The 25,935-nt window shown below is 37.6% G+C and overlaps 1 protein-coding gene across 5 annotated transcripts in view; it reads right to left on the minus strand.

The window, feature by feature from the left end:
- Positions 1 to 25,935, minus strand: part of DLGAP1 (DLG associated protein 1) — an 853,945-nt gene that overhangs the window by 540,133 nt on the left and 287,877 nt on the right. For 4 of the 5 annotated variants that reach the window (XM_087439065.1, XM_087439062.1, XM_087439063.1 and 1 more), the window contains one exon: positions 16,694 to 16,801. The gene's annotated coding sequence lies outside the window, so the exon portion shown is untranslated. The remainder of the gene's footprint in view (positions 1 to 16,693; positions 16,802 to 25,935) is intronic. The other variant, XM_087439064.1, reaches the window with a different exon arrangement.

The following is a 25,935-nucleotide window of genomic DNA, read 5'->3' on the forward strand; positions in this document are numbered from 1 at the left end:
ATACACAGTATATTTATATGTATCTGTATATTTTAGCCATGCATTTATAGTTCTAAAAAAATAGGGATGCCTTTCTTCTTGGAAGATCCTTTTAAGGATATATAAGCTGCTTAAAACCATAAAATGACTTTTTCCCTGACCTACCCCAAGTCTGTTGTGCAACCTCACAGCAGCAACCCCATTACTCTAGCAGTGGTTACATGTGGTGCTGAAAGATTTTTTATTTTTAAATCACAGAAACCCAAATATACAGATATCAAAGAAACTTTTCAAAGGCAACCTCTACAAAGGATAAAACCTCTTCAGATAGCTGGCCCAGATTAATGAAACGTCTTTTCCCTCAAGGGAAAATGGGCATATCCTACAAGAAATAGCAAAAGGTAGCACAACAGTATGTGCAGAAGATGCATTTCCTTCACTTGATTTTTCCCATACATTTATAGCAGTGGCGTTTTGGTTCCACTTTAAAGACAAAGATTTGCATAATAACACTTTTCTATTCCTAGTCATTTGACCCAGAATACTGTAATATCAGGTGAAATTTCTAGGAAAATTATATCATTTCAGAAGAGGAACTAGAAGAAGCCATCTTGAGTCGAACATATGAACAAAGTGGAGATTTTGACCATCAACATGGGCTACCATATATCCTCAAGATTATTCCAAAGCCATGTGCCTACCTACTTTCACTCTTTGCAAAGTAGGATGTGGTATTGTATAGCTGAGAAAATAGATTAGCAGCCAATAATACATTTTCAAAAGACTAAATATTTGTCCGAACGGAAAAAAACATTATTTAATTTCTTCTTCCCAACATATCAGGGTGTTGACTAGTGACACCCTTCTTGTAATCATTAGTCAAATTCTACTGCAGGAATGGCGGGATAGAGAAGAGCCACAGGGAAAAGAGGGAGGTGGAAAAGTAAGTATAAGGAAGATCCCAGATTCAGAGGAATGATAGAAGAGGAAATATTTGGAAGCATTTATTTAGTTGATTCATTGATGAAACAAAAGATGTCAATTGACATCAAGGAGGAAAATCAGTACTACCGCACTAGTGTACTCACTGGCAATCGACTTGATAATGGTTTTTCAGAAAAAAATGTATTATCTGAAAAGCATAATTGAGTACATTTGTGAGGATCACATATTTACTATAAAATGGGAAAACAGATATTAAAATACTATTTTATTGCTAATTTCTCTTCTAACATGATAGTAAATTAAGACCTCTGAAAATAAGACCTGAAAGATAGGAGGTGTTAAAGATACCTATCCCAGGTAGGGCACAAGCTGTGATACATTTTCATACGTAATTTACTGGCTTATTCCATTAACTTAAACCATCCGATCACTGTGAAAAGAAACACATCTAGAAAATTCATTTGACAAAGTTCAAGACTGTATAAAATAGGTTCATTTTATACAAAGAAATCAAATCATTTATACTGTCAAAAGAAATCACTGAATACAATACTCACAGCAAGACTGAGTTTTTTCCAAAAGCATTTTGAGATAAACCTTATTTTTAAAAGGACTTTTCCTTCCTTTGTTAGCTATATAATCTTTTCCCAAGAACACCACCAAGTTCTGTAACAGCATTCTATGTCACTAGAGGCAATTATGTATCTATCTCCCGCAACTGCTGATTTCATACCTGAAAATATGATTATACTACTTACCATTTAAATGTCACTTTCTGTTTTCTAAATGCTTTACAATCTATCTCCTTATGTTATTCAAATTAGTGGAGAAGAAAGGCATGATAGACGGAAGGATAGACTTAGCTGAGTCCTTATAAAGATAAGCAGATCCTTAACAGATAACATTGGCATGGAGAAGCAGGAAAATGGAGCATGATATCAGCAAAAATGCAAGCTAATTCACAAAACCTCCAAGGCCAGCCACATTTACTAAAATGGATGGTAAAATATATGTCCAAGGTCAAGCAGAGTCAGTGATTAAACTAGAAACGAATGCAAGATCTCTTGACTTTCAATATCACATTTTGGGCCACAGAAGATTATGGTATTCCAATGACTCAACTGAATTGCTAAGGGTGGGAAAAACTGGAAATTAAGTCTTTTTACTTACAGTTTTCCCAAAATGCCTGCAAATTTCCCATCAAAAGGTTGTGCTCAGTATTCTAGAATAAATTAGGGGTAAATTCAGAACAATTAAATAGCCTATAGAACCTACAGAATTTTCTTAGCTTGGTGTAGGGGAGGGGAGGGAGAGGCATTTGCAGTCAAAGGCCATCCTTTAGCACCATTGAGCTATCCAAACCTAATTAATAAAATCAGAATAGAAGGGCTACTGAAATGTGATAGCTAACTTACTACTCATTGTGTGCAGCACCAGAAATAAAGATGTCCCTTTGATAAGTGCCATAGAAAGAAAAACTAACAATGATATTTGGAGATGAAGAAGGAAGAGACTTAAAAGTTTCTGTATGTTTAAGAGGAACCCATGAAGACCTGGTGATTTCATTCTAGATTAAAGTATTGTATACATATATTATGAGTTGCGCAAGCATGCAGCTGACAGAAGGAGTAACACTTACGATAAATAACATCTCAGCATTCTGTCTCTCATATGCTCTATAAAATCATATTAGGCCACACTGGGCAACTCTTCCACTTTTCCCTAATCATGAAGGGGAGGGTGGGAACTAGTGGTGCATCCTGGAATGAGAGTTGTCAGGCACACATCATCATCCTCACAGGCCAATCTGCATTCTCGTAGACACACAGTTCTCCACGACTACACGGAACGATGCAGCCTGCCCTGTGACATCTGGTTTACAGGTGAGGAAGGACAGATGGGAAGTTGTGGACTGTTTTAAATTGCCTCTGACCACTCCACCTGATGAGCATTCCACTCCATGCCAACTTTGGCATTGGCTTATTTAGGAGTGTTAGGACTATGGGGCTCAGTCTACAATAATTCTATGAATGCGTGCGATTCCTTAGGCAAATAATCCCTCTTTCTGAAATACGATTGGAAGGAATGATAGAATTTATAAAATAACATTTCAAAGTGTTTTAACCACCAGGTAAACAACTATTTCCAACAATTAATGAGACAACATAATCAGTACTATCCTGAACTATTTATTACATATTTGAATAGGACATTCTGGTCACTGTCCAAACCACGTTAAACAGATGCCTCACCATATTTTCTTGGAAAAGCTTAATCATACAGTCATTTGACTGCCTTTCTACCATGTCCAAACCTCGAACACTGTGATTTAAACTATTAGAGTCCACAAGATTTCATTACAAAAACATCAAACAGCTTCCCTCCCTATTGGTCTTTCAGGCTGTTCTCAAAGTTCCATGTAACCTAAAAAAACTTTCTCAGTTATATAGACAGATGACTATTCCCTATTTCCCAAATTTTCTGAATAAGCAAATTCCAGAGGCATCACTGATACAAATACACCCACATCACCACAAGTGAAGAAGAAAAGGAAGGTATGTACACAGACAGTACCAGGAATAATGATTATTCAGTGATAAGTGACCAATTAGTAAATGAATGCATAAATGGCATCAGCAAAATTGGGTAAAGATCCCAATGACATTTGAATGTGCATTAATATCTCCTACCATTTCAACACTTATAATTGCAGGACATTCATTTATGCGATATTTACTGAGCACCAACTATATTAGAGACTAGAAAAGCAGTGGTGAACAAGACAGATTCAGTCCCTGACCCTATGAAGTTTACATTCTAGTAGAGAGGACAGGTACCACTCCCGCACACATGTGCACACACACATGACAGGAATGTGGACAATGAGAGGACTGCACATTGTGATGAGTGTCATGAATGTCAAAAAACAGGAGCTTAACGGGTTGTCAGAGAACGCTACTCTAAGAAGATGATATTTGAACAAAGATCTAAAGGAGGACTTTGGAAGCAGGAAAAAGACCAGAGGGTGTCTGGGCAGAAGGAGTAGCAACAAGTTGGCCCTTTGTAAAACCTGTAAGGAAACTGTCCTACTTGGTTGATGAGAAGGTAGCCAGTGGGAAGGATCATGAGACAGGGTGGTGAGAAGGCAAGGACCACATGGAAAAGGATTTACTGAAGAAGGGACAGTTGGTATCTAATTCTATTAAAAAATCAGTCACAAATATATGTGATTATAAATTATGTCTTTAAATGATCATCAACAACATTACTATGTCTTTTTTCTGAAATTTTCTGAAATTTTTTCTGAAATGGATACAAATTATGCGACAACATCATTTGTATCCCAGGGCAATTGTTGACATTCAAACTTTGCACAGAAAGAAAGACCATTACTGTGCCTAGTTTATCAGCTTCAGGAAAAAGTGCATGTGGGGCGTGGGGAACAGGGAGAAAGAACAATTACTTATTAGACATTATGGGAAGAAAGTCAAACCATGTGGAGGCTCTTTGTGTTTATGTTGTTTAGTTTGTCACAATCATTTTATTCCACCTGATGAATGAAATGAGAAATAATGAGATTTAGAAATAAAGCATATAAAGAGCTGCAGAACTTTAGAGCAGAGGTTGGCAAGGTTTTTCTCAAAGGGCCAGGTGTAGGCATGGGAAAGACTCAGGAAAGAGAGACAAGGGACCCTGCTGGACTAAATTGGCTAAATGTTCTAATATTTTGCTAGCTATAGGCAACAAAGTTATATAATATGTGTAAAAAAAATCCAACAACTGTTTCTATTGACTCCACACAAGTGTTAGAGGAACTTTTGTCAAATGCCTGATTTTTTTAAACATGTGTGAACACTTCTGGCATTAAGTAGAAAGTTGGCACAGATGATCCCAAAGTTCCCATCCAACTCTAAAATTCTATGATTCCAAATTTACATTATAATACAATTACTAATATCTGGCAGAATTTCAAAAGCATTTGAAATGGTGTTTTATGACTTCTTTTTCCTGGCTTAACATTTTTGCCAATTTTAGAATGCTAATTCCTGAAGCTTGGCAGCTCAAATAATAATTGACTATTTCCTAGTCACTTTGCAATTGCTTTCCTTTAATTGAGGGTGAATTGGTACAGCATGTAAAATCTAAAAACTAAAAATGGATGCTTTAGACAAATCATTTTTTAACTGAAATGAGTTCACCACCACTAAATAATAATTCTACTTATATACATCAGTCAGTGAATACTCTTGACTAGATCTCATATAATCACTAAGTATACATTCATTGATCACCTATTAGAGAGTAAAATCAAGACTAATGTGTACTAGGGTATAAAAATACTTATTAATCGAGTGAATGAACACAGACTCTTGAGCCGTGGTGCCCTGGTTCAAATTCCTGCTCTGCCACTTACTAGCTGTGTGACCTTGGGGAAATTACTTAATGTTCTGTGCTCATTGGTAAAATGGGGCTAAAAATAATACCTACTCTATAGGATATTATAAGAATAAAATGATATATTTTCCGTAAGGTGAATGGCATAGTACCTATGTGAAGTTTCAATAAAAGTTGATAATATTAATTCCACCTTTATTTTCATTCTACTAGGTACAATAGTTATCTAGCATATAAACATCATATAATTCTAGGGCAGAAATGGACTTCCAAGACAGCCTAGTGTTGTACTAATTTCTGGGAAAATAATACTCACTTAAAATCCTACTCTAAAGTATCTTGCATTCAAAATGAAACACAAATCACAAAAGATGAAGATCTGTTAAGATAAATGAATACTTAAGATAAATGAAGTACTTTTATTTGCTCTGTGCAATACACTTTGCTAGGTATAATGAGGGATATAAAAGCATGGAAAAGATAATTCTTGCTGTCTAGATCTAGGAGTTTTAAATCTTTTTAATAAAATATATAAACAGATAAGGGTAATTGATGTACTCATTACGCATTTTTTGAGCATTTACTAGGTACTTGCACTGGTAATGCAAAAATGATTCAGTACAATCTAGGGAGATGAGTCACATAAACTCTGTGAACCTACTTTCCTCATCTTTGAAATGGGGGTAGAAACATCTCAACCAGATTTGGAGAGAATCAAATGTGAGTCACTGCACAATGGTCTGCAATATGACAGGCTCTCAACACCCTAAGTGCTTTGAGTAGAGGCTATAAGGGTATGGAGGAGAGACACACTCCTCTCCCAGGAAGGTGACATTGAAGGAGCATCTAGAAGGAGGTTTGTGAGGCAGAGAACATCCCATGCAAAGAAGACAGCACATGCGATAAGGCAAGGGCTCATGATAGGGCTCCTGAAGGGGAGAGATTCATTCCCCAGATTCTAATCCCTCTAATCCATTCACCATCTGAACGTATTTCTCCCCATCCCCGGCTTAAAAATGTTGAATAAACTTTTGTCCGTTGGGTGAGATTGATGGAATCTTTCACAATCTAATTGTAGTTTACCCAGCTGTATCTCCCGGAATCTGGTCACCATCATCTCTTTTATTCATGGCCACAGAAGGTACTATGCAACAACGGTTCAAGGCTCAGGTTTTGAGCCTCTAAAGACTTTTCTACTTAGTTGCTGTGACCTTGAGTGAGTTATTCCAACTCTCTAAAGGTCAATTTTCTCATTGGCAAAGTAGGAATAATAATAGCACCTACTAGTTAAAATTGGTTATAAGAATTAAATGAAATAGTACAGTTAGCATAGCGTCTGGTACATAAGGAGTCAACAAACACTAACTATTAAAAACATATCAGAAATGATATTTTGGGGAGGTTAAGCTAAGAATGGCTTGCAAAATGGAATTTTGGAATGAGGTCAGCATGAAGCACCAACATTGGTAGGGGTGCTACTGCAGCAGCTGAGGGGTGAGGCAGTGAGGGCCTGAACTAGGGGGATGGAGGAGGCTGTTAGGAAGGGAGGGATTTGAAAGCACCAGGGGAAAAATACCCATGACCTAAGGGGGCTGGATAAGAAGCAATTAAGTGAGGGAAGATTCAAACATGACCTCAAGATTTTGACATTGAGACAATGGTAGTCCAATTTAAAAAAAAAATGGAAAAGTCAGGTAGATGAGATGGGATAAATGAATTTAGAATTTCACAACTTATAACTATACAAACATAAAATAGATGCCATATTTGAAAGAATTTGATAAATTTAGAATTACGTCATGACATGTTAAGTTTGCTAGTCTGAATCCTGCAACTGTCTTTTTAGCCTTCATGACAAAAACCACCCCTGTTCTCCTGGCTCTCTTTGCATTCTTCTGACAAAGACTCTCCTTGACTAACTTTAGTCAGGCTCCTCTGAGCCCTCCAGATGTCCACCTTAGGCTCAGCGTCAGTCCCTGCCGGGCCTGCATTGCCCAGTTGTAGCAAGAATCTTGCTATGTCAGTTTAGAGAGAACCCTCACCCTCAATAACCCTTGATATCTGATTAAATTCTTCACCCCCTACTCTTGGTATCTGATCACCCTGGTCTGCCTTCAGCAAGAATCCTATTGGGTCTATTTAACTAGAATGCTCTTACTCCCGATGTTTCCTCTTAGTAATTTCCATCCACTGACCCCTACCCTGCTCCTTGGCTATAAATTCCTACTTGTCCATGGTGTATTTCAAATTGAACCCAGTTCTCTACTAAGTTTTCTTTTTTCCCTACTGCAATAGTCCTGAATAAAATCTGTTTTTAACCACTTTAACTACTGCCCAGCTCTGATTTTCTTTGAACTTCCCAGCTAATTCCTTCTTCCTCTCCTGCCTCCTAAATGGGGCCTTCCCTAGAGCTCAATCCATAATTCTTCTCTTTTTCTATTAACTGTCTCCCTGGGGTGGGGGTGAGGGGCACTTACTGTTAAAATCCTATTGGAACTCAGGCCTGCAGTTTACCTGCCCAAGGCACCTTCCTCCACACTCTAACTATGCAAAATTTTCCATACCTAGAAATAGGTTCGAGTGAAAAACAATGATAATAAAATTATCAGGGAAGAAGCAGTAATTTAAAGGTCAAGGAAGAGATAAATTATTCAGCTTTTAATACCAATGGATACATTATTTACCAGTAGCTTCTCTTAAATAAAAATGGATCAAAATGCATGAAACCTTCATTGTATCCCTCATGAAATATTTTAAGTGTAATATTTAGAGTTTCTTGATCCCCAAAATAGATTAAAATATATGCCCAGTTAAACTCCATTGTAAGTTTCACTTTGAAACATTTGAGTTTCTTATTACTTAAGACCCAGGAAGTCTTTGATGAGGAAAGCTGCCTTGCCAAGAAACTTATTTTTTCCCAGGGGACATAATTAAAGAGGGCAACACTGCTGAGAGTGTGTGTGTGTCAAAGGCAATACGCTGTATTTGTCAACATGTACAATAGCTTCTTGGAGAAGAGAAAACATCTCAGCCATTCTATAGTGGATCTTCCATGAATGTATTTACACTTAACACAAAAAATAAAACAAAACTATACATAGGAATTGAATAATGCGGCCAGAAACCAAAACACATTAGAAAACATCAGCAGAGCATAATGTCTGATCTCCACACTCTGTCTGACTGTAATCGTCTGACTAGACAGGCATTAAAACATTAGATGGGTAATATGGAACTTCATTCAACAAATTCATTCAAATTTACCAAAGATGGCGGTCAAAGAGATTTCATAGATAACTCTCAGGTTTCTAATTTAAGCAACTGGGTGTGTGGGTAGTGGTGACATAGATGGGGACAGAGAACAGCAGAGGAGGGAGGAACAGCTGGGAGGAGGCGTTTATGAGCTCAGTTTTGGAAATAATGAGTTTGATGTGACCGTGAAACACCGGTGGCTGTCTTCATATTTAATAAGTAGGTCCTAAACATGATCGATAATTCAGGTATGATTTACTAAAGGGAATTAAATTAAAGTAATAACTCAAACTATGTCATTTTTGTTTTGCTCTTACTAGTTAAAACATTTAGCAATTGTTTAAATCTACTTTGAATTTATGGTTTGAATTGTTTTCTTCTAAGTCTAGCTTCGTAGGTCATATGACACTCCAATTGGTTAAAATTGACAACATTCTTGCTTCAAAATATAATTTAATAAATTGAGCTTAATCTCCAGGTCTCTTCTTTGACAATCAGTATGGACAGATAATGCAGTAGTCCAGTGGCTCTGAAGGCAGATCATCTGGGTTTGTGCCCTGCTCTGCCACATACTAGCTCTGTGTTCTTTGAAAGTTATTTAGTTTCTCCATTCCTCAGTTTCTTCATCTGCGAAATGGAGAGTACATTTCAGACTTGATTTATGGCTTAGCACATAATTTAAAAATATTATACACACACTTGAGAAGAATTGGTATTCTCCAACTATTGAATGAAGAAGTCTATATATGACCACTAAATGAAGTTTGTTAGTCTGTTGTTCATATCCTCTATATCGTCAACAAACTTTCTGTGAGCTTCCTCTATTATTGAGAAAAATATCTTGAAACCAGTTACTATGACTGTGGACTTATCGATTTCTCCCTGTAGTTGTATAACATTTTCTTATAGGTTATAGTAAAGATTAAGTGAGGTAAAGTGCTTAAAACAATGCCTGTGAAGAGTGGCAGAATACACCACTCCAAAATATGCCACTTTGGCGTAAGGATTATTTTGAGCCAAGGTGCTTGAAAAACAGCAGGTGTAAGAAGAGCGTTCTGCACTCTGACCTCCCCTTTGCTTCCTAAAAGCAGGAGACAAAACTCCTATATGAAAGACATCCTCCCTGTACAAGGAGGAAAGAAATTTTCTTACCAGCAGAGGCAGGGAGTGGAGGCTGAGAGAATTCCGTACAAACAGACCTTGTTAAAAGAATTCTTCTCTTCCTTTAGCCTCCCAATATATTTCAGTTATGTTTCCAAATTGCCTCTCTTTGTTAAACCTGGTATAAAACATTTGGGTTTTGCCACTTCTTTAGGTCTTCATTTCTTTATGAAGGCTCCCATATCATGTTAAACTTATATTTAATAAACGTGTGCTTTTATCCTGTTAATCTGTCTTACGTCAATTTAATTCTCAGGCCCAACCAAAAACCCTGAGAGGACAGATATAAAATTATGCCTCCCTTACACTGGCACATACCTTGGTTTTTAATCATAAATAAATACCAACAAAGGGCTCAAATATTGGAACTGCCATTGTGTATCACAATTATTTTGTCAAATTTGTACCTTATGTGATTTATAATTCCAGGATTATATTGGAAGAGTAAAGGAATCTCACCACTAATGCAGGCTGTTTAAAATGGTATCATCTTTTCCCTAAACTTAGCTTTTAAATAGATAAGATATTTTAGGTGACAACTTCTAGCACATGATGAGAATACAGCAAGAATGAAATAAACTTGGCCAACATGCCTTTCCTCCTTTTCTTTTGTTTTTTTATAATTCTCATCAAACTGCATCTTTTTACCACATAGTAAATCTTGTCCTTGGGTATTCTTACAGTGTCAACAAATACTAAAAAACGTGAGTTGTAATAAACTCTACTCTACTCTGCTTTATAAAGAAATTATTCTATCATACCACAAAGAATATTTATGTTTCTTTCAGAGAGTACTTAACAGGTGATTTCACTGAAAATGCCAATTTCAGTAATAATTGGTCTATTTAGAAATAACTATACTACTGTGAAGGACTGGGTTGTCTAAGTAAGCAATATTGCCACCATCACCACCACCACTACCACCACCATGCGCTATATATGCGTGTTGTGTGTGTACATATACATATATCTCCTAAGGCTTGAAAGAGCCTCATCAATGTGATTTTCATCTTGACAGTGATATGTCTCTGCAACATGACAAATAAACACAGCATTCTACAATTAGATTTTAGTTATCTTGCAGATGTCTGAAATAATCAAGGTACTCAAATAGCACCAGTAGTTCTTAGCTCCTAAATGATTTCTGACATAAAAAGTATAGAAGAGTAAAACAGTAAGCTATATCTCAAAACATATTAACTTACAGAGGATTTATAGAATATTGAAATAGAAAAAAACCCAACATGATTAAATCTTCTGCTAAGATTGATGAAATATTCCACCAAAACTTTATTGGTCTACTCCCATTAAGTAGGCAGCTCTGAATTTCTGTTAGGGAAGTACTGAGGTTAACCAATATCAAAGTGACAATTAAACCTCAAAAACACATAAAAAGAGCTGACAAATATTCAATATTTGCATGAATTTTGTAGTAAATGAATCATCTCTTGACCAAAATTTTATTTCTTTTCCCTCTGGGTATAAAGTTGCATTAGGCAAATTGGCTATAAAAATAATGTTTTAGAGGACAAGAAAGAAAAAACAAAGGAATACCTTTGAACTTATTGGAATCATATATAAATCAAGAGTGTACAAGCATTTACTCAGACTAAATCTATGTCCTGAAGAATCTTTATTTATTTATTTTTTTGCAGGGGAAGATTTGCCCTAAGCTAACATCTGTTGCCAATCTTCTTCCTTTTTTCTTCCTTTTCCCTCCGCAAAGCCCCAGTACAGAGTTGTGAACAGTTGTAAGTTCTTCTGGTTCTTCTATGTGAGCCGCTGCCACAGCATGGCTACTGACACACAAGTAGTGTGGTTCCACACCCGGGAACTGAACCCGGGCCACCAAAGTGGAGCGCACCAAACTTTAACTGCTAGGCCATCAGGGCTGGCTCAGAATCTTTATTTTAATTTGTGCCCAAACTGTGAGTAGATAACAAGACAGAGGAGAGAATGCAATTTGCAAACTTTATGCTTTGACACAGAAGGAGTCACTCTATGAAAAGGGCCTTGCTTGCTATGTGTAATTATTTGCAATGTAGAGAACCAGATATCCTGTCCACCTGAAAAACTCTGTTGAATTTTCCCATTAGTCTTGCCAGTTTCAGATGATTAAATTATGGATACATTTTCCAAATGGTATTCATCTTTTAGAGTCACAAATAAAAATTTCTAAGCCTTGTAGCATTATATTGGAAAAGAAGAATGTAATCTCCATTATCACTAAAACCATAGTCTGGGCTGTGGTCAGCTTAGAGGCCTGCACAGGGCTTTAGAGCTACATACATTTAGCATATAAATGCTAGATATTTTTTAGATTATGCCTAGTCTTTAAAGCAACCTTGCACGTAATAATAACGCTACCTCTATTTTACAGATGAACATACTAAGGTACACAGAGTGGTTCAGTAAATTCTCCAAGCTCACACTGTTAATAGTGAAAGAGCTAGGTTTTGTAGTCAGATCTTTCTGTATCCAAAACCCTGCTCTTTCAACTTTACCATCAAATATATGCCATTAGTTGATTGACTGACTCACTCATACTTTCGTGCCTGATTTTAAGTAGCATTTCATATGATATGCATTCTGAGATTGCAAGATAAAGCACTGAAATGAATCCCTGGAGATATTTATCCTAGATCCTTCTTTTTATAATGGAGGTAACTGAGGCCTAAGGACTCAGCCAAGAATCTACATCAAGGTAATAACAAAGTTGGAACCAGGACTGTTCCTTTAAAAGGAACATGACAAAAATTTTAATTTTATACTGGTAAAGTAAATTATGAAATAAATTTTCAAAAATAAATTTTCAGGATTCATGTTATCATCATTACTATTTATGCTAATACATAATTATAAGAGGCTTTTTCAAGGGTGCATTTTGAAGTTGATGCCACTATAGAACACAATAGAAAAAATATGTGAGAAGTTCGTTTAAAAACATACAGAGGGGCCAGCCCAGTGGCGCAAGCGGTTAAGTGCGCGTGCTCCACTGGGGTGGCCTGGGGTTTGCCGATTCGGATCCCGGGCGCGCACCAATGCACTGCTTGGCGGGCCATGCTCTGGCGGCGTCCCATATAATGTGGAGGAAGATGGGCATGGATGTTAGCCCAGGGCCAGTCTTCCTCAGCAAAAAAAGAGGAGGATTGGCAGATGTTAGCACAGGGCTGATCTCCTCACAAAAAATAATAATAATAATAAATAAATAAATAAACAAAAACATACAGAATAAATTTCATACTGAGCTCTAAAAGTAGGCATTGAGCCCAATTTCTGGAATAAATCAAAGAGTAGGCAGAAAACAGACAGCAGGAACAGTTATTTTAGCAAGAAAAGTAGGATAAATTTATCAAGCCAATCACGAGATGACATATGCAGATAAAAGATGCAGAGAGAAAATGTGGAACATTGATACACGAACACATTTGAATGCAAGAAAGCAAAAAACCAGAAAGCACAATTGTCCTAAATGTGAATAAACATTCAAATTATGCTGCAGCTGCAAAATTTAAACTCAAGGAAGGGACATTTGCAAAGGAATTTATTAAATAGATGTGATTTCCTGGTTTCACACACCCAGTGGCTCTTTTACAAAGTAAAATGTACAATTTGTCTTGATATAAATGACATTTCCCCCATTGTACTCAATCAAATAGCAAAAAGTCTTTTGTGAAAGACTCTGCTTATTAAAGAGCACAATACTATTGATACCCAGACACTCAGGCTCTGAATACATAGTTATTCCACCTAAGAAAATGTCTTATAATATATCAGTATGGTCTTATACAATAAGGAAGTTTTCATGTGAAGGAAATTAGTCTTTCCCTAATGGCATATGCCAGAGCAGTTTCTTTGCAAAGCATTAAGTTTCTTGCTGAAACCAGCCCTTGGTTGCCAGACTTGTCCATCTGTCTGTCCGTCTGTCTGTCCTTCCATCCAACCATCCATCCAACAAATACTTACGGGTCTACAAAGTCTATAACACATCAAGGGATATAAAATGTATCAAAAACCTTATTGTTGGGGATTTTATGATATTACGATGGTGTCTGACCAGAAGACTCAGACCCTCTTCTTAAACTAGGGCACCTCTCCACAATGGTGATGTTGGCAAGTGAGCCCTTTTATTGCAGTCTTTGACTCAAGCTGCAATGTAGAAATTGGAGTGCCAGCCTGGATCATTTGTTTTACATAGTGGTTCTCAAAGTAAGGTCTCCGGACCAACAGCATCAGCATCACCTGGTAATTAGTTAGAAATGCAAATTCTTGGGCCTCGTCCCAGACGAATCTATGTTTGAGAACCAAAATGCATCAAAATCACTTGGAGGATTTGATACAAATCACAGAATTTTCACTACTAGACAGTGGTCTAGACCACTGGTGAGTGAAGTCAAGGAATAAGTCTGAAAACTTAGAGTGGCAGGTTTTAAATGTTTGGTTAAGAAGTTTGGACAATGATGATTGGTAAATCAGAGAATATTTTCTGAGCAACGAGCAGATAGGATCAGAATTTTTATTTAGGAAGGCTTTGGAGGCGAATGAGACCATAGAAAGGTGATTGCATTGTTTAGGTGAGAAGACACAGTCATTAATCCTTCCTTGATGATTCAGGAATTTGTCACACCTCAAATTAACTGGGACCATTCACTCAGTTTGCATTCTGTGTTCAGGATGTGGTTGGTTCTAAGAGATACTTTCCACTGTCACGGGATTCTCTCCATCCCATAGTTCGATTCTGTCTCCTCTTCAGTACTTGCGTCTTGCTATCAGCCACTACTGCTCTGGTTTCCCTGCCATACCTCTCTCTGCTGCCCTTTCGCCTTTTCCTCTGCATTTTCATTTCCTTTACTAGGACTTTGATGGGAATGCACATTCTTTAATGTTTAAATGTTTGTTGTTTGTTTTTTGTTTGTTTGTTTTAATAGCTGCTCCTTATAGAGCTCACCAATTACATTCTTCCTCTGAACATATGATCTTCTAGGTCACAATACAACCGAAGCATTTACCTGACTTTATTTTAATCTGTTTAAGGTTCTCATGTCAAAAAAACCCCGATTCACTTTAATGTGTCAAATCTATTTTGCTTCCGACCATCCATGTAATATTATGTTCGGACATGCCTAATTTGTCATGTTTTTCACACAAATAGTGACACTGGTAACCAGGTTGTTTCCAGATAGGAAAGACAATAATTATGTTTTTATGTTTTTGTGTATCCACAGACACCTTCTTGCATATAAAATAATATACAGTGAATAATAAGTATAGATATAATAAAATGTTATATTATCTCTAACTACTCCAACATTTTGGTCATACTTCAAATCTTATTATATAATGTCTCAAATGCACATGTGGACCAAGATGTACTTCTCACTCTGAACACGAACAATTTATCGATGAAGAAGTTAGTTTTGAAATAGAGTTCACTCTGGTTCTATGACATTTGGATATAACTCTTTTTATTTGTGTGAGGGAGATCAGCCCTAAGCTAACATCCGTGCTAATCCTCCTCTTTTTGCTGAGGAAGACCGGCTCTGAGCTAACATCTATTGCCAATCCTCCTCCTTTTTTTCTTCCCCAAAGCCCCAGTAGATAGCTGTATGTCATAGTTGCACATCCTTCTAGTTGCTGTATGTGGGACGCGGCCTCAGCATGGCCGGAGAAGCGGTGCGTCGGTGCACGCCCGGGATCCGCACCCGGGCCGCCAGTAGCGGAGCGCGCACACTTAACCACTAAGCCACCGGGCAGGCCCTGGATATAACTCTTTAATGTCTTTAAAATACAAAACATTTTTTCTCTTGGGGATATTTATTTGGGAGGAAAATGTGATTTATTTTATGGTTTAAAATAAAATAAAAGGAACTGTAACAGATGCCTCTGGTTCCCTGCATCACAACTCCTTGGCCCACCTCTCATTTCAGCCATAGCTGCAGAGACAGACCATTCTGTGCCAACTCAGTTCTCCTCGCTGCCTTTATAGCATCTACCTCAAGTGACAACTGAGTGTCTTTCTGCCTTCTGCCCCATGTGGTGCCAACCCAGCCCAGAACTGGGGGAGAATTAATGTGCCTGAGAGCAATCCACAACCCAGGGGGAAAAGCCAGCAGAGGAACCTCTTGCTACACATCCTTTAGGTAGAAATTCTGGGAGGGTCCCGTACCCTCTTGGAGCTCCCAGAGGAATCCAGTTTCCCTGGTCCATGGTGATGGACTCCTCCCCCACCCTTATTTGGTCTTTGCTTCTTCCCTGATTTACTTCCCTGTTCTCTAACTCTGGATCTGTGGGATCAGCTCCCCAATCAACTACCATGTCCAAGTTATTGTCTCGTTCAAGCGACCCAAACAAAGATGACAGTTTATTGAAGCACTCAGCAATATTGGTGCCCCTCTGATCTGACACCGTGTATGTAGGGTTTCTGATTTGTACATCATTAAGACCCTTTTTTTTTTCCTTCCCCAAACTACATGATGAAATGAAAGGAGTGGAGATCATAGCTTCACCTCAAGTGCTTCCAAAGCCTTTCTCAGCACATGCAGATCATGTTGAACGTGTCTGTACTGATAAATTAAAATTTGTACAACATTCTAAGAGAAAATAAAAGCTGATATTATGTCATCTACTTTCATAATTCCATGCTTAACCTAAAGGACAAAATTTTGGTCCACAGTCACAGAAATGGCATTGATCTGCCTGATGTGCCACTCCAGATTAACAACAAGAATGAAGATCAAACATACAAAACACATCCTGTCCAGACTCTGTACAGGCAACTAGGGAATTAAAAATCACTGATTTTAAGCTTAGTAGCCTATTAATATGTCCGAAATCATAAGCCAGAAATATTTATATTCAAATATACCATGCTATCAAAAAAAAAAAAAAGAAATTGTTTCACATAGGATGGCTGAAGAGAAGCTGCAGGGATATATTATAATGAGAAAGGAGATAATTTTACCTTTGATTATCAATTTTCCATTTTTCTTGCTGCTAAGGCAGGAAAAGATTCAAACTTGGCGTTTTTTTTTAACCTGATGTCACTCTTGGTACGTGATGCTCAACTGTTCTGAAACATAACAAAATGCAAAAATTAGATGGAATAACTGGCCTGAAACAAAAAGATACTTAAGAAGATCTCATAAGAACTACTCTGGCAGCCATTAAATTCAACGATGTGAGAAGAGAGTCTCATAGAAAATTTACATGGCAGTGTTCTTGCATGATGTTACACTTCATATTTTTATGGTTTTCAGAAAATAAAATCAACCATAAAAAACTCATCGTAATAAATAGGTCTGATATTCTACAATCTACTTTTTTACTATTAACATTTATATCCTCTTTAAAAAGGAATAAAATGCAAGCATCGATCATTTGATTTTGTAAAGATATATTATACACAAAGATTGTATTCACTTCTTGTGTATTATTTGTTTTATCAACATTGCAACTAAGCAGCTGTGACTAAAAAAAGGGGTAAAACATATTCTTTCCAGGCTAGTTCTTCTCACATCCCAGGAGGACACCAACCATGGTGTAATCTTCCCAAGTATACTACAAGGGGCTTGCTGATGCCTAAGCCAAACCACTACCCCTAGTTATTAGTGGTGCTTTCTCTAGAAAGGGATAAAATGGAACTTCTAATTGGGCCGAGACTTAGGGGAGAGGTACCTATTTTCTTCATGTCACATGCTTTACACTGACCTGTGATTTTCCTTTCCTAAAGGGCACAAAGAAAAGGCCTTGTGTCACACACAAAATTGGTGTGGTGTTGAAAAGTGTAGGTACCAACAGAGTTCTGCTTCTATTTTCTGTTAAGCAGGATAATTTTATGGGCCTGGGTAGCATATTAAAATAGTGTCAGAAGGGAATGAGAAAAATACTAAATCTAAGAATTAAACAGAGATGTAATGATATTCAGAAAAGAACACTGGTGTGAATAATTTTTTGGACCTCCTAATTATTTATATGAATTACAATGTCTGAATGAATGTAGAAATCATTTTACAGAAGAGACATTAGAGGGCCGGCTCCGTGGCTTAGCGGTTAAGTGTGCGCGCTCTGATGCTGGCGGCCCGGGTTCGGATCCCGGGAGCGCCCCGAGGCACCACTTCTCCCTCCAACGTGAGGCCGAGTCCCACGTACAGCAACTAGAAGGATGTGAACCTATGACATACAACTATCTACTGGGGCTTTGGGGGGAAAAAAACTGAATAAATAAAATCTTTAAAAAAAAAAAAAAAAAAAAGAAATTAGAGGCCAGGAGAGGTGATGTGGCTTGCCCAATTTTATTCAGCTAATAGACACAGAGGCAGAACGACATCCCAGAATCTCTGCCTCAAAGCTCAGTCCCTTTAGAAACCCATAACAATGTATTTGTTTCCAAAGAGAACATCGACATTCAAAAAGTTCAAGGCTTATACAATTCTCTGCAGAACTTGTTCAAGCAATATTTTGAGACCGGCAAAGCTGACAGGTTAAATATCAGAATGCTGTGGGTGGTAAAATGCAAGAACAATATCATGTATTTTCATAGCACTTGAAACATGCTGGGAATATTATATTTTCACATATATCTCATTTATCCGTGTTATAAAGGATAAAAATGAGATTCCATTATCAAAAGCTATCAGGTAAAATTACGATTTTGAGCCCTCGTTTATATACAATTATTTCATTAAATTTTCTTAATATTCCACTAAACCAGCTAAACTCTGAAAGGAATTTTTCCCTATATATATGGGGAATAGGTTACTCAAGGAGATAATGAAGAATTGATAATTTTTAAAACATACAGAACTGACCTTTGTTCCTTCATAAATATTTATTGAGAATCTATTTTGTGCTAGACATTGCTCTTAATTGTCCGTAGAAACAAAATGGAAAGATTATGCAATTTCCAAAAAAGACACCCTAATATACAATAAGAAATCAATTTCATTACAATTGGAGTGTTTCCTAAATTAGATAATAGTTATGTAAAGAAATATCTTAATCACTGGTGATGTCTTCAATGTCATCTAGTCTAGTGGTTCCCCAATATGGCTGATCATCACAATCGTCTAGAAACCTGCTGAAAAATACAAATTACGGAATTTTATGCAAAATCTATTAGAATATTCACAGGTATTTGGATATATTAAATCATAACATTTGGATCTTATGCAAGATCTGCATTTTGAAAATGCTCCCAGGTTCATTCTCCTGATCAAGCAGACTGGGAAACCTACTGATTCTTGGCTAATTTCCTTAATACACAGAAGAGGAAACTGATTCCAGGGAATTGATTTGCCTGAGGCATTTGCCCCCTGGTGATAGAACTGAGATTAGAATGCATAATTCCCGATTTATTTTTCCTTTTCCTAACCCCAAGTCTCTCTTTTATTTTTTCTTCCTGCTCTTTCCTATCAAGTAACAAATATTGAGTTCCTATATCTGAGAAAGAACAAGAACAAAATAAAGGTAAAAAAAAAAATCACACAGAAATCTGAACTTAAGCTATTTGATTCAACAGTGTGCTTTCCACTATTCCACCAGCTTCTTCTAGAGTCAGCTACTTTTGGGGTGTCTGCTCAGCCCCTTTCTCTCCACCCAGCACTCTGCATTCCCCAACCTTCAAATGTGTCCTCTATCAGCTGTTTGTCATGGAGTCGTCATCCTTGGCCATCGTTGACTGGACCATGGAGTCGTCATCCTTGGCCATTGTTGACTTCACCCAAGCAGGGCTTATAATTTGGGACTAGGAGACTGCAGTCTCATTTAAGTGAAAGAGTTATGGATGCAGCTGGGTCACCTTGTCCCTTATAGGCAGAGGGAGTGAATACTGACAACTGTGGAGAAAGGAGACTGAAAGAGACACACACGGAAGGTGGAGCAAGAACTCTCTAACTCACGTGCTTCCTGCTCTCACTTTTTCATTTTTTGCTGTGGCTTCCCTGAGGTCCTATATCCTTAAGACAGATTCTACTTAAAATTTTTTTTAATTACTTATTTTTAAGTTAATTTTTGGCTTACATTAGCTCAAGTTGGTTTGTTTCTATGATTCTGCAGCCAGAGTCCTAACTGATACACCTCATATCATTCATTTTATATGAGTTACTCCACAAGCCAGTCACTTTAGTTACAGTATTTTAAGATGCTCATTCAAAAAAATATTGGCTGAGAGTGTGGAGAAAGGGGAATAGAAACTATAAATGCATCACATTTTATGGAATACCTATATTTTCATAGAGTACATGTTTTGCAGTGTGATAAAGTGGAAAAATGGTCCAGATCAGAGACCCTCTTTTAATCTCAGCCCTGCTTCTTACAAGATTTCTGACTTCTGAAAGTTAAGTAGCCTCTTTGAGTTTTAATTTTCTCATTTGTGAAATGGAGGCAATAAAACCTACCTTAGTCAAGCTAGTATGAAGAATAAATGAAAGCATTCATTCATTCATTCCACCATTCCACAAAGATTTATTGAGCATCTATCATACGCCAAGCATTATGCTGGGTGCTTGGAATAATCAGTGAACATTTCATTTTAATGAAGTTGAGTAAACAGAAAATAAACAATAAATATGACAAAGGAATAAAATACAGAGTATTTTAGAAGGTGAAACAAGCTATAGATGTAAGAAAGATAGACCAAGTTAAGGAAGATCAGAAGTATATGGGTTGGAGGATGTGGGGAGGTGAGAGACATCACTAAGAAAGTGAGATGTAACCAAAAACTTGAAAGATGTGAGGGAGTTACTCACATGCAAGAGAAGAACGTTCCAGGCACAGGGAATCACCAGGGTTAATAAGGCCCTAAGGTGGGCATATGCCTCTTTGTTCTTGGAATCCTGAAGCAGTCAGTGGGGATGGAAGGAAGTGAGGAAGTGGGAGATTAGCAGAAGAGAAAATGGTAGGGCAGTCAGGGGAGGTGGAGGAAGGGATGGATCAAGGTGGTTCAAGGCTTTCTGGCTTTTTCTCTGAGAGTGAGATGGGGGCCATCACAGGAGTTTGAGCTCAGAATTGACACAGCTTACATTTCAACAGGCTCATACTGGCTGCTGGTTGGGAACAGACCACAAGAGAGGTCAGGATAGAGGGAGGTGGAAGGCTTGTCTTCTTGGTGAGAAGAGACATTGGCTCAGACTCAGGTGGAGCTGGTGAGGAAAGGTCAGATCCAGGCTGGGCTTATTTTGAAGCGAGACTCAATAGGATCTTCTGATGGACTGGGGGAGAGGGTTAATAAGAGGCAGACAAGAATGACCCTAGGTTTCTAGGCTAAGCAACTGGAAGAGTGCACTTACCATCACTTGACATTAGAAAGGCTAGAGCAGCCACAGGAGAAAGACGATGAGCTCAGTTTGGCCATATTGATTTTGAGATGTCAGTGCCAAGTGGGCTTGCTGTGTAGGTGGTTGGATATGCAACACCAGAATGAGGTAGAGAAGTCTGGGCTGGACTTTGCATTAAAAGTTTCCAGAAGACTTTCAGGTCTAGCATAGGTAACTGGTAGTATTCTTAGTTTTACCTACCACAGACGATCATGTAGGAGTTAAACAAAATAATACATACAGAGCACAGAACCTGGTACATAGCAGGAACTCAAGAATTTTAATTCCCTTCTGTTTTCTGCCTGTATTTTTAAATGTTTATTTCTCTATTGACAATATTATAAGCTTAAGTCTATCTTTCTGTGAAAAAATCAATTTTCCGCAAGACCTAATAAAAACCATACTTTACATTTTGGCAGCCCTTTTTAAAATATAGCAAAAATAATCTCCCAATAAAATATTAATAATAGTACTCAATAAGTCATAAAATAGAACTTTCAGGTAACAAGGTAAATTTTGGTTTGGGCACAAGCTGAAAGAAAATCCAAAGAAGAAATGAAACAGAAATGAGATAAATCCATGGATCTAAAGAGTCATCCAACTTCTCTCAACTCGCCCTTGATTTTCAGCAACAATCACTGGTACTTCTGGATAAAGGAGATGCAGAAATGTGGGAAAGACAATCATTCAGACCATAGATCCCAGTGTACAGCTGAGGAAGCACATTTGTTTGAAGGCACAGCTGGGAGCTCCGGAAATTCTGGAGAGAATTCTCTCAAGTCTACAATTATATCTTTAAAATGGGTTTCTTGATTTATAAATGCTTTTTCAACTAAACAAATTTTAAACTAGAAACCAGCTAAGTTTGAACTCTCTTTTATAGATGAGGTTAATGAGGACTAGAGAGAGGAAATGTCTTGTCTGAGGCCACAGTTAGCCAAGAGCAAATCCAGGACTAGACCCCAAGCCTCTTAACTCTCAGTATAGTTGTCTTTCCACTCAAATAGTTTCTCTTAAGTTTTTTCACCCAATTACCTCTTTTACCTAATAAGCAGCATCATTCCTTTGAATCTCATGTTTTATCTAAAATCTTACTCAAATTTTATTGTCTATAAAACATTGTATGAAGACAATGTTAAACTATCAATCAGCCTCCTGGTCCCCTCACCCCTGCAGCTCTTGGGGTAAGGATCAATTTCAGAACGACGTCTGCATTTATTCCGTGACTTCCTATATGTCTGAGACAGCATCAGATCATAAAAAAAGGAGGACTAGCCAGTTTCCACTTCCTTTGCCAACCACTTTGCTAATTGATTCCTCATCTGGGTATAAGAAATTTCAAGACAGGGATGGATGCATGGGTATGCAACCTGGGCAGCTGCACAGGGCCCCATGCTCAGAACAACCCCGTGCTTTGATTAATGCTTTCATTTTTGAACCAGTATTTTGCAGGTAAAATCCAATGGGATACAGGAGCACGTGGGTGAGCAGTGGGTATCTGCACAATATGATGTCGCTAGCTATTCCTTACTGCCTCATCCACACGCAGTGTGTGCAATGGTGAATTCTGGTGGACCCAGGATTCCTGGGAGTTTAGAGGGATTCAGTGGCAGAGCAAGGTTAGGTATGCTATATCTGTGACTGAGTCAGTGGGGAAGCTGACACATCCAAGAGGTCATGCTTTCCACTGGAACCAGAACTTGCTTCAAACTTCATAAGAAGGCACTGGTGTTCTAAGAAACACGGATGACCAAGAAACCCTACCATATCCTTTATTTTTTGCATTTTTCCCCCTGTATTAGCCCACTACTTATGCCGACACATGTGCACGTGTCAAGAAGTGAAATAAAAGCGATAGAGTCACTTTTCTGTGGTGTTTCCACTGTTCTGGTAAGAATGACATACATAAGCATGATCTATTAAATACAAATGGTGTAATTTTCGTGATTCTGCATGCAGGTTAAATATTCTTATATTTGCATTGCACAATATAAAGATGAATGGTAAAACTCATGCTAATTTAAACTTCTGTTTTTTCTTTACTTGGAACTACATTAAATAGCAAATAAAAACACTATGACAAGTTGAGAGAGAGATGGGAGAAGAAAGGAAACGGTTACGCATTTGAGTATACTTAACAACAACTCTTTTCTGCTGCTTGTTGAACAAGGGGCCTGCATTTTCCTTTTGCCCTGGGCCCTGCTAATATGTAGCCATTAACATTCACCACGTCGTAATGAACTGGCACAGACGCTAGCAAGCTCTGCAAACGTTATGAACTTACACTTTAAGTACTGTATACAGAATTTCGGAAATGGACCACCTACTTCTGAAAATTTATTATAATTGCAAACTAAATTAATCTAGTCTCACATTTCCTAATGTCTTCTTTCCCAATGACTCCTTGGACATCTGACGGAAGTTCCTAATTTGAGACAACCCACCTCAGAAGTCCCTCAGTTTTTGATTTAATTTCTAATTTAATTTAATTTTAATCTTCCATTTGAAGCTCCACAAGCTCTCAGTTGGTCAGGCCATCTTTCCTGAGTACCTCTTCAAATAAAAAGGTACACCTTGAACTAAATATGGACTTTATTCCTTTCATCTCCCCTTGCCTGGACCACTAGTATGATTAATCTATCATTGGTTTGGAGTATGTTATGTTATTTCTTTATTGGCCTATTAAGAGACATTATCCTGTGTGCTATTGGCTTGTGAAACGATTATAAACCCCACAGCAAACCTGTGTTAAATAAACTATTGGCAAAGACAGTCTCAGTCTCTGAGCGTAATTTTGCCCCCCAAAACAAAATAAGGAGTTTAGCTAAAGGACTGTCTGTGCTGAAATTTTAACGTACTGCCCCCTGACTCGCTTCTCTACAGACAAGATGAGTCGGGCTCCCTGGAGAACAGAAGGTGTGTAATGACTCATTGTGATATCACAGCTGTTGCCCTGTTACAAAAAGACTGACAATCTATTTACAACTTTTACAGCACTATTTAGCAATATCTTTTAATCCATGTGACAGAAGACTAAAAGTCCTTTTCCCTAGGGCAAATCTCTGGGTTAAAAGGAAGGTTCATCATCCATGAATAAGCAGGAGACTCCGTGATATTTATTGTCAGTGACTTAAGTGGGAACTCTCAATTGCCCTTCTCTCCTAAAACGTCAAAGTTTAATAGGTTTACAAGTAGTTTTCCAAAAAACGAAAACAAAAACACAACCCCACTAGACTATCATAATCTATTTGGCCCTACTGAATTCCCTTTGCTTCCTCTTCATTCACTGGGCTGACAATCTTTCATATCTCTTTCAATTTTTCTCCCTCTGAATGAACTTATTGGAATATAATAAAAACAGCCACCTTTATTGAGGGCTTACTATATGCCAGGCATTGTTCTAAGCACTTTAAATGGACTGTTTCACCTAAAGTTCACAATAACCCCATGAGGTAGATGCTATTATTATCACCACTTTAAAGATGAGGACACTGAGATGCAGAGATATTAAGAAACTGACCAAGTTATTCCAGCTGCTCAGTGGAGGTGCCACGATACAGACCTAGGCAGTCTGGTCTCAGCCAGGCACTCACCCTCTCTTTCACTTCAGTGTTTGCCTCAAGCCAAATACACGATTTATTTCTCATTAATTCATGTTCACCCACCTGTCTAATTCCTTTATATCAGCCTGGCTGTAAGGCTTTCAAAGCTTACCATGTCTGAGGAACTTTAAACAAATTACTTCATTTAGACATTATCATCATTCTATTTAACAGATGCTAATATTGAGGCACAAAAATTAAATTACTTGGCCAAGATCTCAATTAGAAAATTTTGGAGCTAGGATTTAAATCTAGTTCTTTTTATCATTATGCTACATTTCACTCCTCTGTGTCAGATTTAGTTTTCCTTATTCTTAAAAATCAGTTTTCCATGCCAAAGTTTAGAAAAGCTTTATTATTATTATTATTTTTTTGTCAAGTTGATGATTAATTCAACTGTCAAAGCCAAATTTTTTGTAGCCAGAGACTAAAGTCTTAATTCCAAGCCCAGATGTGCCAGGTGGCAACACTGGTTCTATGGTCACAAACTATAACTTTGTTTCTAGCCAGCCACTTCCCAAATGCATGTTGCTAATCTTGAATCAGTGAATTATGCAGTTTCGAATGTGAACTTGACTTTATCATTCATCAAATCTAATTTCTTCATCTTATAGATAAGAAAGGCACAGAGAGATTAGATGGATACCTGAGATCACACAGCAAATCAGTAGCAGAGCTGGGACAATAATTTAGATTTCCTGACACTAAATATGAAGTCTTCATCCCATACAACAAAGGCAGCCTATACTGGCTATTTTTCACAGTGTCTTTAAAAATGTATTCATATATTCAACAAATATTGAGCGGCTACTATGTGCCAGACACTAGTCTAGGTGCTGGGAATAGGGTGGTAAACAAAAAAGAAAATTCCTGGTACTGTAATGGCAAATTGTACTGAATTTTTAAATGCTAAAATGTTATATGAATTAAGTCACTTTGAATTTAATCACTGGTAAAAAAAAAAAAGTGATTTTTAAGAAACACTGGCTTGAAATATGGACAATCCAAAGCTATAATGCCTCATAGACAGAAAACCTTATTATTACATCTGCTATTTTGTACATATAATCAAAGCCTCGTCATTGCACATAAATGGGGGGGGGTCGGTTTTGCAGTACCAAGGTAGAGATGGAGAAGATAAGGTCCTTGCTCTCAAGGAGCTTAAGGATGAAGTATGAATCACGTAGATTAGAGGAGAATGTTGCCCCTCAAGTTGAACTTCTTTAAGCAAATTCCATGACATTTAAAAATTATCTTTTGGGGGCTGGCCCGATGGCATAGTGGTTAAG

Source organism: Ceratotherium simum, chromosome 14 (assembly GCF_057802395.1).
Source record: "Ceratotherium simum simum isolate JZ-2026a chromosome 14, ASM5780239v1, whole genome shotgun sequence".
Classification (NCBI taxonomy): domain Eukaryota; kingdom Metazoa; phylum Chordata; class Mammalia; order Perissodactyla; family Rhinocerotidae; genus Ceratotherium; species Ceratotherium simum.